The sequence below is a fragment of the Panthera uncia genome, assembly GCF_023721935.1.
Source record: "Panthera uncia isolate 11264 chromosome A1 unlocalized genomic scaffold, Puncia_PCG_1.0 HiC_scaffold_16, whole genome shotgun sequence".
In the NCBI taxonomy this organism is placed as follows: Eukaryota; Metazoa; Chordata; class Mammalia; order Carnivora; family Felidae; genus Panthera; species Panthera uncia.
This window is the reverse complement of record NW_026057576.1, coordinates 18,140,663-18,157,242: the sequence shown is the minus strand read 5'-3', so window position 1 is coordinate 18,157,242 and position 16,580 is coordinate 18,140,663. Positions and strand designations below refer to the sequence as shown.

At 35.5% G+C, this 16,580-nt stretch overlaps 1 protein-coding gene across 1 annotated transcript in view; it reads left to right on the top strand.

Moving 5' to 3' along the window:
• The window catches only part of LOC125933736 (phosphatidylinositol 3,4,5-trisphosphate 3-phosphatase TPTE2-like), a 116,099-nt gene that overhangs the window by 33,176 nt on the left and 66,343 nt on the right, over positions 1-16,580 (top strand). The gene's annotated exons all lie outside the window — the stretch shown is intronic.

Genomic DNA, 16,580 nt, shown 5'->3' with positions numbered 1-16,580 from the left:
TCTCTCTCTCACACACACACACACACACACACACACACACACAGTGAGCCAGACAAATGACAAGACAGAAAATTCACCCCAAAGGAAAGAACAGGAAGAAGTCACAACCAGGGGTTTAATCATTACAGATACAAGTAAGATGTCTGAACCAAAATTTAAAAGAATAATTATAAGGGTACTAGCTAGGCTTGAGAAAAGCATAGAAGACATTAGAGAATCCCTTACTGCAGAGATAAAACAACTAAAAAATGAGTCAGGTTGGAATAAAACAGTGCTATAACTGAGATGCAAAACTGAATGGTGCAATGACATTGACGATGGGTGAAGCAGAGAAATGAATCACTGATATAGAAGATAAAATTATGGAAAATAATGAAGCTGAAAAAAAGAGTGAAATAAAGGTATTGGATCATGAATGTAGACTTAGGGAACTCAGCAACTCCTTAAAGTGTAATAACATTTGTGTCATAGGAGTCCCAGAAGAAGAGAAAGAAAAAGGAGTAGAAGGTTTATTTGAACAATTTATAGCTGAAAATTTCCCTTATCTAGGGAAGGAAACAAACATTGAAATCCAAGAAGCACAGAGAACTTCCATTAAATTCAACAAAAGCCAGCCATCAGCAAGATATATCATAGTCAAATTCCCAAAATACACAGAAAGGGAAAGAATCCTGAAAGCAGCGAGGGGAAAAAAGTCCTTAACCTATAAGGGAAAACAGATCAGGTTCACAGCAGATATGTTCATAGAAACTTGACAGGCCAGAATGGAGTGGCATGATATATTCAGTATGCTTAATGGGAAAACTCTGCAGCCAAGAATACTTCATCCAGCAAGGCTGTCATTTAGAATAGAAGGAAAGATAGAGTTTCCCAGACAAAAACTAAAGGAGTTTGTAAGCACTAAACCAGCCCTGCAAGAAATATTCAAGGGACTCTTTAGAGAAAAAAAAAAAAAGACCAAAAACAACAAAGACCAGAAACAACCAGAGAATGTCACCAGAAACACCAACCCTATAGGCAACACAGTGGCCCTAAATTCATATCTTTCAATAGTCACTCTAAATGTAAATGGACTAAATTCTCCAATCAAAAGACATAGAGTATCAGAATGACTAAAAAAACAAGACCCATCTATATGCTGCCTACAAGAGACTCATTTTAGACCTAAAAACATTTGGAGATTGAAAGGGAATGGAGAACCATATGTCATGCTAATAGACATCAAAAGAAAGCTGGAGTAGTTATACTTATATCAAATTAGATTTTAAACCAAAGACTGTAACTAGAGATAAAGAAGGGTATTATATCACAATTAAGGGGTCTATCAAGAAGATTAACAACTGTAAATATTGGTGCCCCCAACTTGCAACACCCAAATATATAAATCAATTAATAACATAAACCCCTTGATAATAATACAAGTAGGGAACATTAATACCCCATTAATACAGCATGGACAGCTCATCTAAGCAGAAAATCAATAAGGAAACCATGGCTTTGAGTGACACAATGACCAGATGGATTTAACAGATCTAATTGGAATATTTCATCTTAAAGCAGCGGAATACACATTCTTTTTGAGTGAACGTGGAACATTCTCCAGAATAGATCACATACTGGGTCACAAATCAGCCCTTTTTGTACAAAAAGATTGAGATCATACCATGCATATTTCCAGAGTACAATGCTGTATGACACTTGAAGTCAACCACAAGAAAAAATTTGGGAAGATCACAAATACTTGGAAGTTAAAGAATGACCTACTAAAGAATTAATGTGTTAACCAGGAAATTAAAGAAGAAAAAAAAAATACATGCAAGCAAATGAAAATGAAAACACAGCAGTCCAAAACCTTTGGGATGCAGCAAAGGTGGTCCTAAGAGGGAAGTCTATTACCATACAGGTCTACCTCAAGAAGCATGAAAACTCTGAAATACACAATCTAACCTTACACCTAAGGAGCTAGGAAAGGAACAGCAAATAAATCCCAAAGCCATCAGGGGAAATAATAAAGATTAGAACAGAAATAAATAATAGAGAAACAAAGCAGAAACAGATCAACAAAACTAAGAGCGGGTTCTTTGAAAGAATTAACAAAATTGATAATCCCAAGCCAGACTTATCAAAAAGAAAAGAGAAAGGACCCAAGTAAATAAAATCACAAATGAAAGAGAAGAGATCACAACCAACGCCACAAAAAATACAATTATAAGAAAATATTATGAAAAATTATATGCCAACAAACTGTGCAATGTGGAAAAAATGGACAAATGTCTAGAAACATACAAATTACCAAAACTAAAACAGGAAGAAATAGAAAATTTGAACAGACCCAAAACCAGCAAAGAAATTGAATCAGTAATCAAAACTCCTAATAAACAAAAGTCCAGGTCTGGATGGCTTCCCAGGGGAATTCTACTAGAGTAAGAAGAGTTAATACCCATTCTTCTCAAACTGTTCCAAAAAATAGAAGTGGAAGGAAAACTTCCAAACTCTCTCCTACAAGGCCAGCATTACCTTGATTGCAAAACCAGACAAAGACCCCACTAAAAAGGAGAATTACAGGGCAATAATCCCTGATGAACATGAATGCAAACATTCTCAACAAGATGCTAGCAAGTTGAATCAAACAGTACATTAAAAGAATTATTCACCATGATCGAGCGGGATATATTCCTAGGCTGCAGAGTAGTTCAATATTTGCAAATCAATCAACATGATATACCACATTAATAAAAGAAATGATAAGTACCATATGATCCTCTCAATAGATGCAGAAAAAACATTTGACAAATACAATATCCATTCTTGATAAAAAAAAAAAACACCACAACAAAATAGGTATAGATGGACCATACCTCATCATAAAGGCCATATACAAAAGACCCACAGCTAATATCCTCAGTGGGGAAAAACTGTGAGAGCTTTTCCTCTAAGGTCAGAAACAAGACAGGGATATCCATTCTCACCATTACAATTTAACATAGTACTGGAAGTCTTAGCCTCAGCAATCAGACAACAAAAAGAAATAAAAGGCATTCAAGTTGGCAAGAAAGAAGACAGACTTTCACTCTTCGCAGATGACATGATACTCTACGTGGAAAATCTGAAAGACTCCACCAAAAAATTGCTAGAACTAATACATGAATTCAACAAAGTCACAGGATATAAAATCAATGTACAGAAATCTGTTGCATTTCTATACACCAATAATGACGCAACAGAAGAAGAAATCACGGAATCAGTCCCATTTACAGTTGCACCAAAAACAATAAGACACTTACAAATAAACCTAACCAAAGAGGTAAAAGAGCTGTACTCTGAGAACTATAGAACTCTTATGAAAGAAATTGAAAGAGGACACAAAGAAATGGAAAAACATTTCATGCTCATGGATTAGAAGAACAAACATTGTGAAAATGTTTATACTACCCCAAGCAGTCTACACATTTAATGCAATACCTATCAAAATACTACCAGTATTTTTCGTAGATCTAGAACAAACAATCCTAAAATTTGTATGGCGCCACAAAAGACCCCAGATAGCCAAAACAGACCTGAAGAAGAAAAGCAAAGCTGGAGGTATCATGATTCTGGATTTTAAGCTACATTGCAAAGCTGTGGTCATCAAAACAGTATACTGGCACAAAATAGATCAATGGAACAGGACAGAATACCCAGAAATGGGCCCACAACTATATGATCAATTAATCTTCAACAAAGCAGGAAAGAATATCCAATGGGAAGAAAATCTCTTCAATAAATGGTGTTGAGAAAACTGGACAGCAACATAAAGAAGAATGAAAATGGACCACTTTTTTACACCATACACAAATATAAATTCAAAATGGATGAAAGACCTAAATGTAAGACAGGAAACCATCAAAATCCAAGAGGAGATAACAGGCAGCAACCTCTTTGACCTCAGCTGCAGCATCTTCTTACTAGACATGTCTCTGGAGGCAAGGGAAACAAAAGCAAAAATGAACTAAGACTTCATCAAGATAAAGTCTTCTGCACAATGAACAAAACAATCAACAAAACTAAAAGGCAGCCTATGGGAATGGGAGAAGATATTTGGAGATGACACATCTGATAAAGGGCTAGTATCCAAAATCTATAAAGAACTTACCAAACTCAACACCCAAAAAACAAATAATCCAGTGATGAAATGGGAAGAAGACATGAATAGACATTTTTTCAAAGAAGACATCCAGATGGCTTACAGACACATGAAAAAATGCTCAACATCACTCATCAGAGAAATACAAATCCAAACCATAATGAGATAATACCTCACACCTGTCAGAATGGCTAAAAATAACAACTACAGATGTTGGCAAGGATGCAGAGAAAGGGGAACCCTTTTGCATTGTTGGTGGGAATGCACACTGGGACAGCCACTCTGAAAAACAGTATGGAGATTCCTCAAAAAATTAAAAGTAAACATATTCTATGATCCAGGAATCACACTACTGGGTATTTACTCAAAGAATACAAAAATACTAATTTGAAATCATACGTGCACCCGTATGTTTATTGCAGCATTATTTACAATAGCCAAACTATGGAAGCAACTTATGACCATCAATAGATGAATGGATAGATATGGATATATATGGGTATGTAATGGAATGTTGTACAGCCATAAAAAAGAATGAAATGTCACCATTTGCAACAACATGGATGGAGCTAGTACAGAGAATACAGGTTGTTACCAGAGGGGAGGCAAGTGGGGAGATGGGTAAAATAGGTAAGGAAGATTAGGAGTACTCTTATCCTGATGAGCACTGAGAATTATGGAACTGTTGAATTACTATTTATACGCCTGCAACCAATATAACACTTTGTTAATTACAATGGAATTAAAAGTTAAAAATAGAAATAAAAGATCGCAAAATGTTAATTCATGGATTCATTTTAATAATTTATATATTCCTTGAACTTTTTATGTATATAATCATGTCAAATTGCTTTCTTAACTTAGTATACTTTTAGTTTTTTTCTTTCTTTATTGAATTGTCTAGGGCCTCCACTTGTAATGTTGATTCGTACTAAGAGCAGATACCATTCCTTGTTCCCAAACTTAAATGGAAAGAATTAGAAATTCCGCTATTAAAATGATGTTTTACAGAAGTTTTTTGTACATGTTCTTTACCAGATTAAGAAAGTTTTATTTATTTCTAGTCTGCTTGGAGTTGAATCATGAATTGGTGAATGTGTCAGATACTTTTTATATGTGTATGGAGATAATGAAAGGTTTTTCTCTGTTATTCTGGTATTTTCAAATGTAAAGCCAACCTTTTTTATTCCTAGAATAAGCTCCCCTTTGGTCTTAATATATTATTTACTTATCACTACTTTCTATTGGCTAATATTTTATGTACAACTTTTTGTATATGTTAATGAGAGATATTGACCTTCAATTTTCCATTCTTTTTGTTTTGTTTTGTTTTGTTTTGTTTTGAGAGAGAGAGCAAGCAAGCAAGTGGGGGCAGCTGGGAACAGAGGGAGAGGGAGAGAGAGAATCTTAAGCAGGCTCCGTATCCTGCGCAGAGCGCATTGCGGGTCTCAATATCACAACCATGAGATCATGACTGAGCTGAAAATAAGAGTTGGGTGCTCAACTGACTGACCTACCCAGGCACCTCTTTCTTTTTTTACTGATGTGTAGTTGACATACAATGTCACATTAGTTTCAAGTATACAGCATAGTGATTTGAAAAGTCTATATGTTATGCTGTGCTCACCACAAGGGTAGTTACCATCTGTCACCATAAAACACTATTATACCATTGACTATATTCCCTATGCTGTGCCTTTTATCCATATGTCTTACTCATTCCATAACTGGAGGCCTGTATCTCCCACTTGCCTTCATGTATTTTGTCCATCCCCACACTCCTCTCTCCTCTGGGAAACATCAATTTGTTCTCTGTATTTATGGGTCTGGCTCTGCTTTTTGTTTGTTTGTTTTGCTTTTAGATTCAAAACACAAGTAAAATCATATGGTGTTTGTTTTTCTCAGTCTGACTTTGACTAAGCAAAATACCCTCTAGTTTCATCCATGTTGTTGCAAATGGCAAGATCTCATTCTTTTTTATGGCTCAGTAGTATTGTGTGTGTGTGTGTGTGTGTGTGTGTACAACCTCTTGTTTATTCATTCATCTGTTGATGGACACTTGGGTTTCTTCCACATCTTAGCTATTATGAATAATGCTGAAATAAACATAGAGGTACAGATAATCTTTTTGAATTAGTGTTTTTGTTTTCTTTAGGTAACCCAGTAGTTTGAATTTACTGGATCATACAGTAGTGAAATTACTGGATCATACAGTAATTTTGTTTTTAATTTTTTGAGGAACCTCTATACTTTTTTCCACAGTGGCTGTACCAATTTGCATTCCTATCACCAGTGCTCAAGGGTTCCTTTTTCTCTACATCCTCATCAATACTTGTTATTTCTTGTCATTTTGATTTTAGCTATTCTGACGGGTGTAAATATCTCATTGTGGTTTTGATTTCCCTGATGATAAGTGATGTTCAGCATCTTTCATGTGTTTGTTGGCCATCTGAATGGTCATCTATTGGTCTTTTAAAAATGTCTGTTCATGTTTTCTTCCCATTTTCAATTGAATCATTTATTTTTTTGGTGTTGAGTTGTGTAAGTTCTTAATGTATTTTGGATATTAACCCCTTATCAGATATTTCATTTGCAAGTGTCTTCTTCTATTCAGTAGCTTGCTTTTTTGTTTTGTTGCTGATTTCCTTCACCATGCAAACGCTTCTTATTTGGGAGTAATCCCAATGGTTTATATTTGCTTGTGTTTCCCTTCCCTGAGGACACATATCTAGAAAGATATTGTTATAGTTGATGTCAAAGAGCATATTGCCTATGTTTTCTACAAGGGGTTTTATGGTTTCAGATCTCACATTTAGGTCTTTAATCCAGTGTGTTTATTTTTGTGTATGGTGTAAGAAAGTGGTCATTGCATTCTTTTGCTTGTAGCTGTCCAATTTTGTCAGTACCACCTATTGAAGAGACTGTCTTTTCCTCAGTGTATATTCTTGCCTCCTTTTGCCCAGATCAATTGTCCCTATAAGTGTGGATTTATTTCTGGGCTCTCTATTCTGTTCTATTTGTCTATGTGTCTATTTTTGTGCTAGCACAATACTATTTTGATTACAACAGCTTTGTAGTGTATCTTCAAATACAGGATTGTGATACCTCCAGATTTGTTCTTTTTTCTCAAGGTTCCTTTGGCTTTTGGGGATCTTCATGGTTCCATACAGATTTTAGGATTATTTGTTCTAGTTCTGTGAATGATGCTGTTGGTGTTTTGATAGGTATTGCATTGAATCTGTAGACTGCTTTGGGGAGTATGGACATTTTAACAAGATTAATTATTCCAATCTATGAGCCTGGAATATCTTTTCATTTACTCCTTTTTTCTTCAATTTCTTTCATCAGTGTTTTTTAAAAAATGTTTATTTATTTTTGATAGAGATTGAGAGCTCTAGCAGGGGAGGGACAGAGAGAGAGGGAGACAGAGGATCTAAAACAGGTTCTGTGCTGACAGCAGACAGCCCAACATGGGGCTTGAACCCACAAACTGTGAGATCATGACCTGAGCCGAAGTCGGATGTTTAACTGACTGAGCCACCCAGGCGCCCTCATCAGCATTTTATAGTTTTCAGAAAACAGATCCTTCACCTCCTTTTTTAAGTATAGTTTTAGGTATTCTTTTTGGTGCAATTATAAATAGAATTGTTTTCTCTTTCTGCTATTTCATTATTAGTGTACAAAAACATAATGGCTTTCTATGTATTAATTTTGCATCTTGCAACTTCACTGAATTCATACATACTAATAGCTTTTTGGTAGGGTATTTAGGATTTTCTATGTGTAGTATCATATCATCTGCAAATAGTGACAGTAACTTCTTCCTTACCAATTTGGATGCTTTTTTTTTCTTTGTCTTATTGCTGTGGCTAGAGCTTCCAGTAACTAGTATGTTGAATAAAAGTGGTGAGAGTAGACATCCCTATCTCATTTCTGATCTTAGAGGAAAAAGTCTCAGTTTTTCACCACTATGTATGTTTGTCATATATGACCTTTATTATGTTGAGTTATGTGCTCTCTAAACCCATTTTTTTTAGTTTTATCATGAATGAGAAAGTTGAATTTTGTCACATGATTTTTCTGTACCTACCAAGATGATCATATAATTTTTATACTTCATTTTGTTGACTTGGTGTATCAGTGATTGATTTGCGAATATTGAGCCATCCTTGCAACTCCAGAATATATCCCACTTGATCATGGTAGATGATCCTTTTACCGTATTATTGAACGTGGTTTGATAATATTTTGTTGAGAATTTTTGCTTCTATGTTCTATGTGATATTGTTCTGTAGCTTTCTTTCCTTCCTTCTTTCTTTCTTATAATGTCTCTGGTTTTGGTACCAGGGTAATGCTGGCCTCATAGAATGTAGTTCAAAGCTCTCCTTGCTTTGATATTTTTTGTAATAGATTAAAGAGAATTGGTATTAACTTTTCTTTAAATATTTGGTAAATTCACCTGTGAATCTATCCGGTCCTGGAATTTTGTTTGTTGGGAGTTTTTTGATTAAGAGTTCAATTTTGTTAGTAGTAATTTGGTTTTCAAATTCATATTTCTTCCTGATTCAGTTTAGGAAAATTGTACGTTTCTAGGAGTTCATTTATTTTTTCTAGGTTATCCAATTTGTTGGCATATAATTTTTTGTAGTACTTGCTTATAATCCTTTGTATCTCTGTAGTGTTTTTTGTTACCTCTTTTGTTTCTAGTTTCATTTGGTTCCTTTTTTTTTCTTGATCAATCTGACTAAAAATTAATTGATTTTTTTTTTTTACATTTTGAAAGAATCAGCTCTTCATTTCATTGACCTTTTCTATTCTTTAAGAGTATTTAATTCATTTCTGCTATGATTTTCTCTAAAAAAAAACCAAAAAAGGCGTGAGTAGGGAAGGGGCAGAGGGAGGGGAAGAGAGAATCTCAAGATCTCAAGTACACTCCACATCCAGTGTGGAACCAGAGATGGGGCTTGATCTCACAAATGTGAGATCATGACCTGAGCTGAAATCAAGAGCCAGACACTTAACTGACTGATCTACCCAGGTGCCCCTCTGTTCTGATTTTTATTAAATCCTTCCATCTACTAGTATTGGGCTTTATTTTTCTTTTTCTAGTTTCTTTAGGTAAGTTTAAACTGAAGTTTTTCTTATTTCTTCAGGTCAGCTGGTATCTCTATAAATATTCCCCATTAGGACTATTTTCTCTAGGTCTCAAAAATTTTATTTATTAAAAATTTTTTTTAATGTTCGTTTTTTTTTTTTTTTTTTAGAGAGACAGAGAGAGAAAGTACAAGAAAGGGAGGGGCAGAGAGAGAGGGAGACACAGAATCAGAAGCAGGCTCCAGACTCTGAGCTGTCAGCCCTGAGCCCGATGTGTGGGCTTGCACCCATGAACTGTGAGATCATGACCCGAGCCGAAGTCAGATGCTTAACTGAATGAGCCACCCAGGTGCCCTTCAAAGATTTTAGACCATTGTATTTTCATTTTCATTTTCATTTGTTTCCATGTATGTTTAACTTTGGTTTTTGTTTTTCTTGTCGACTCATTTGTTGTTTAGTGGCATGTTGCTTAGCTTCCACCTATTTGGTTTTCCAATTTTTTTCTTATGATTGATTTCTATTTCATCCCATTGTGATTAGAAAAGATATATGATATGGTTCAATCTTTTTAAATTTATTGAGACTTGTTTTGTAGCCTACTATGTGATCTATCCTGGAGAATGTTCTGTGTGCATATAAAAAGAATATGTGTTGTGTTGTATTTGTATGGCATGTTCTGTATTTATCTGTTAGGTCCATCTGACCTAATGTGTTGTTCAAAAATACTGTTTTCTTATTGATATTCTGCCTATATAATCTAGAGTGATGTAAGTGCTGTGTTAAAGTCTCCTATCATTTTATTACTCTTTCTTCCTCTATGTCTGTTAAAACTTGCTTTATGTATTTAGGTTCTCCATTATTTGGTACATAGATATTTATAATTGTTATGTCATCTTGTTCAACTGACTCCTTTATCATTATGCAATGCCTTTCTTTGTCTCTTGTTAGTCTTTAAGGTCAACTTTGCGATATAAATGTTGCTACTGTGGATTTTTCTCCCACTTCCTTTTGCATGAAATATCTTTTCCATCCATTCACTTTCAGTCTGAGTGTATCCTTATATCTGAAGTGAGTATCTTGTAGGCAAAATATATATGAGTCTCGTTTTTCATCCATTCTGCCACCCTATGCCTCTTGATTGGAGCATTTAGACAATTTACATTTTAAAAAATTGTTTTTAAGTTTATTTATTTATTTTGAGAGAGAGAGAGAAAGCACAAGTGAGGCAGGGGCAGAGAGGAGAGACAGAATCCCATGCAGGCTCCATGCCATGAGCGCACAGTCAGATGCCAGGCTTGAACTCACAAACTGTGAGATCATGACCTCAGCAGAGATCAAGAGTTTGACACTTAACTAACTGTGCCACCCAGGCACCCCTAGACCATTTACAGTTAAAATAATTATTTTCAGTGTGTACTTAATGGCATTTTTATTGTTTTCTGGTTGTTTTTATAGTTCTTCTCTGTTATTTCTTCTTCCTCTCTTTCCTTCAGTTTATGACTTTCTGTAGTGTTATGCTTGGCTCTCTTTTTTTGTGTATCTATTATAGGTTTTAGGTTTGTGTTTACCATGAAGTTTGTATATAACATTTTAAGCATATAACCGTCTATATTAAGTTGATGATTATTTAAGTTCTAACATATTCTAAAGGAATTTTTTTACTCCTTCCTCCATGTTTTATGTATATGTTGTCATATTTTATATCTTTTTATTTATAATTTTCTTCTAATTATGGCCTTTTTGTTTCCACTTTAAAAAGTCCTTTTAACATTTCTTATAGGGCTGGTTTAGTGGTGATGAACTCCTTTTGCTTTGACTGAGAAACTCTATCTCTCCTTCAGTTCTGAATGAAAGCCTTGCTGGTGGAGTATTCTTAGTTGCAGGTTTTTTCCTTTCAGCACTTTGAATATATCATGCCACTCCCTTCTGGACTGCAAAGTTTCTGCTGAAAAATCAGCAGCTTGTGTATCCAGACCCCGCTCCTATCCACACTACCAAGGTGAAGAGGGGACATAAACCATGACACGGAACAGCCTGTCCAATCCAGAGAGATTTCTAGGAGTTCCCCCATCATTTGGCAGAATTCTAGGGCTAGATGTTTTATATTCTAGTTGTCCGTTTAAACTATGGCTTTTTTCTGTGCCCCAGGGCAGATGAATCTCTTCTTGGACCCACAGTTTACAGCATCATTACTGTGTCTCCCTCTTTCTTGCTGTTCTCTGTGTGATTTGTCTACCTTTTGTTGTGCGGAAGCTGTTCAGTCAGCCCTCAGTTCTGCAAGAGGAATTATTTTATTAGTATGTATAAATATGGTCCATGGAGAAGATGAGTTCAGGGTCTTCTTATATCACCACCTTGGAATGGAATCTCAATTTTCCTTATCAGCTGGTCTACAATGACCGTACCTGGGGTACCTCATATCTGCTCCACATAATTTCATCCTCCATTAGGCTAGCCTGGGTGTGTTCTTATGTGATGGCAAAAGGTAAGAGCTGGAGTGGAATCTTGCAAAAGGCTTTTGCAAGTTCCTGCATTGTGGCATTCCACTGACTAAACCAACTCATGTGGTAGAGCACAATGTTGGAGAGCAAGGGCAGTACAAGGCAGATGCAGGGAAGGACAAAGTATTTGGACAATAAATGAAATCATTCTACCTTATCCTAAGGCATGGAAACTCTTCTATACATGCAAAAATGTTTCAAACAATAACTAGTACATATTTATAGTCTTGAGATTGGGGCAGTCGAGTAAAATCCATTTGTAAATGTTCAAAAAGGTCTTGAGGAGAGTGTGAACTCTATCTTATCTATGTTATGCTGTTTATGAATAAGACATGGTTCTACTACTTTGCCAATTTTGAAAAATTTTCTAAACCTCTGTTGAATGAAAGGATAAACTACTTTATTCTTCCCATATGGGAATAGTTTTGGAGTAATTTGACCAGTACCCATTGGATGGATCATGTCACTTCAAGACAGTCATCCTCAAATTTCCAGAATCTATGTCTAGGAATAAAGCATTCTTTGCCAATATTGCTTTTCAGTAAGTTGAGGTGATGACTGTGAATTAATTATAACTCGTCTAAATTGGTTCACTTTTCTTTTGTCAATTTGGTGGTGATAAATATAAATTTAGCAACACTCAATATTAGCTACGGTGTTAAAAAGCCACAAACTTCATTAGCTTGTAAGTCAAAGCAAAGACATTACTCTTGGTTTCTAGGGTGGTCTCTAGACTATTGATTTTTTTCCATTATTAGAGTGTTATCTCCATAGGATATTGATGACATTCTAATAAGTCATGATCTTTTTATCATTTTCAATCAACATATATGAAGAAGAGGTAATAAATCATCAGTTTTCATAAAATCCATAAATCATGAACCACCCCAAAAGCATATCTACTATCCATATGAATATTTATGGGATATGGCTCAGGGGTAGAGCATTTGACTTCATATGAATATTTTGCCCCCTCTTTTGCCAGAATGCAGGCTCATGTCTGAGCTATTAGTTCAGCTACCTCGGCAGACTGAGAATTCAGCAATGGAACAGCTTCAGTGCTTGCGTGTTCAATGATAACAACACAAATCCTGCACAGAGGATGCCTTTGTCATTTTTAAGATAAAAGCCATCTGCAAACTAATCTAACTCAAGTCTGACTAAAGAGTGCAAGATTCAGATCTTGGCATAATTAACTCCCGACAGAATGCTAAGCAATCATGTGGTTCCCCTTCGCTCTTAAGAGAGAATACATTTGCAGAATTATAGTGTTAACAACAGTGAATAGTAATATGCAGAGCAAACAGTGGAATTTCATAAGTGGTAAATTTACTAACAGAAATGTCAAGTGTTGCCTAGAAGTAGCAAGGATTGTACATATGTGGGAATGAAGAAGCAAGCACTCTCATGGGAATGTCAACAGCCTGGCCACTGCTGCCACCACATTCTAGCAATGAGGGTGTACCTTCATCTCCAAATCAAGGAAAATGCTAAGGTAGACAATAGGCTTCTGGTCTAAGGTGTTCTGTTTAGGTAATATTTGAGTTAATATTGTGTGAACACACCAGAGAGAAGGGTTTGGCACATTCAGGATACCCAAAGCCTTTTTGTAACAAAAAGTATTATTTTTTGTAACAAAAAGGCTTTCAAAGAGTAGACAGCATTTTTCGCTTTCACATCCCAAGGAAGAGTTTCAGGAATTGTAAATTTAGTAAACCCATGCAAAGGCTGAGCTATTGAGAAAAAGGAGATCTACATTACCTACAGTCCTAAAAAACTTAGTTATCTTTTAGTTTTTGACCTGGGTTCAGTTGGATATTCTTTATTCTGTTTGAGGATGGAAACTATCCATCTATCCTCAAAAATGTAGTTTCTTCCTCAAAAAGTTAAAACCAGAGCTACCCTATGACACAGCAATTGTGCTACCACATATTTACCCAAAGGATACAAAAATACTGGTTTGAAAGGGCACAGGCACCCCGATGTTTATAGCATCATTATCAACAATAGCCAAATTGTGGAAAGAACCAAAAAATCCATTGGCCAATGAATGGATAAAGAAGATATACATGTGTGTACACACACACACACACACACACACACACACTGTGATATTACTCAACCATCAAAAAGAATGAAATCTTGATATTTGCAATGACACGAATGACACTAGAGTGTATTCGAAGCAAAAATAATTTAGAGAAAGACAAATACCATGTGATTTCACTCATAGGTGGAATTTAAGGAACAAAAGAGATGAGCAGAGGGGAAGGGGAAAAAAGAGACAGAAGCAAACCAACCATAAGAGAGACTTAACTACAGAGAACAAACCCCGAGGGTTGATGGAGCCGGGGGGGGGGGGGGGGGGGCTAAATTGTTGATGAGTATTAAGGAGGGTACTTGTGATGATCACTGAGTGTTATATGTCAGTGGTAAATCACTAAATTCTACATCTGCAACCAATTTTAAATTTTTTTTTTTCCAACGTTTTTTATTTTTGGGACAGAGAGAGACAGAGCATGAACGGGGGAGGAGCAGAGAGAGAGGGAGACACAGAATTGGAAACAGGCTCCAGGCTCCGAGCCATCAGCCCAGAGCCTGACGCGGGGCTCGAACTCACGGACCGCGAGATCGTGACCTGGCTGAAGTCGGACGCTTAACCGACTGCTCCACCCAGGCGCCCCTTGCAACCAATTTTATCATATATGTTAACTAACTAGAATTTAAAAACTTGAAATTTTTTTAAAAATGTGCTTCTTGGCAGAGTAGAACTTTCTTTTATATGCTTTTTGTCTCTATTCAGCTAATTAGTTTAAGAGGTATTTGGAGTCTTCAGATAAACTATTTAAATAAGAAAACACAGCAGTAAATTGTCTATGTATTGAGTCAAGAATGGACTCTTGGAAAAAACTCAAATTCTTGAGTTTTTTTTAGACATATAGAGAACTATGAAGGTGATTTTTTTAAGTCCCAAGGCTTAGCCATCCAGGCATATTAATTTTTTCATAAAAAATAAAATACTATCGTTAAGTGTGGGTATACTAAAGAAGGTTGCACATAAAGTAACCACTGTGACATATTTACTTGTTGAAGGAATGAAGGGCAAGACGGTATTCTAATGGTTGCATTATATTTCATTGGTGCTGTAATCAACCTCGAATGTTGAGTATTTAGGTGTCACCAATATTACTAATGCCACAACAGAGGCATAAAGACACAAAGACGTAAAACCTTTTCTGGATAGGTTCCTAGGAGTAAAGTGACCTGGTTATGGAGTATTGAGTATTTTTAGGGTTCTCAAAATATATTGCCAAATCCAAGGGATTGTGTTAACAATGAATCAAATGTTTTATTTTCATGCCCTCTTTGCCAGCATTGGATTTTGTCATTAAAAAGGAAAAGGCTAGGGGCGCCTGGGTGGCTCAGTCGGTTAAGCGGCCGAATTCGGCTCAGGTCACAGTCTCGCGGTCCGTGGGTTCGAGCCCCACATCGGGCTCTGTGCTGACGGCTCAGAGCCTGGAGCCTGTTTCGGATTCTGTGTCTCTCTCTCTCTCTGCCCCTCCCCCGTTCATGCTCTGTCTCTCTCTGTCTCAAAAATAAATAAACGTTAAAAAAAATAATGAAACGGCTAATTTCATGGGTGAAAATGGGATTTTATTGTTGTTTTAGACTTCTTTATTGGTGAGGCTGAATATTTATCTAGGTAGGTTGTTACACAGTTAGATTTTCTCTTTTATGATTTTATTTATGTCCTAGATCCACTTGTCTATAGGTTGACAGAATACTATTTAAATTGTTATTATAAGTTACTAGTTTATACTAGTATAACTAATGTATAGATAATACTAGGCATAGTCCCCCTTCACGCAATTTTTTATCTAAAAAGTATTCTCCCCTATTAATGTTTGTTGTACTGTAACATTTTTTTAAAATAGAAATTTTAAATTTTTATAAAGTCAAACCTAAATCTGTTGTCTGTTGATCTTCCACTGATTTAACAGTGCTTTTTCTTATCCAAAGAACTGGTTAATATTCGCTTAAATTTCTTAGAGATATTTGTGTTTCTTTATATTCCTTAATCAATCTGGATTTTATTTTGGTGTAAAGGAGCTCATGAATTTTTGATGTGTATGAGTCTATTTAGTCCCCCCCCCTTCCAGTATTATGCAGACTTGAAGCGTTTATCTTTTTGACTTACTATTTCCTCCTGACAATTTAACCAATTGATCAGTTTGATATCTTAATTTGTCTTTTCCCCAATACGAAGCCAGTAAACATTGCTCAGGGTACTATAGTCCTCAATTTTTGAGCTTTTTTATAGTCCTTTTGTTGTACAGAGACATGCACATGTGTGTATTTCAGATGGATAAATTTGCTGGAATATTGTATTAGTATGGTGATAGTAACCATTTCAAATAATGTCTATTTGAAAAGTTACACATATATGCACAAATTTGTGTCTATATACATATATGCACATATGCACACATGTGTATTCATTTTAGAAAATATGAAAACACAGATGACCCCCCAAAAATCTCCATATTGCCACCACTTAACTAAAATTTAATATAATAAAAATATTTATTTTTCTATCATGCATATAATACCATAATCATACAATATCACATCATGTATATCACACATGTCCAGTGTCATGCATATCACACACAATCATACTGTACATTTTTGCATTTATGTATTCATTTAAACAGTGCATACATAAATTATAATGTCCAACTCATTATCTAAAAAAACCTATTCAGAAAATAAGAACCATATATTACTGTGAATTTATAATTCAGAACAAATTTACTTAAAGCCAGTTTACTTTCTCTGGTAGCTTTAAACAGTGTGCATTT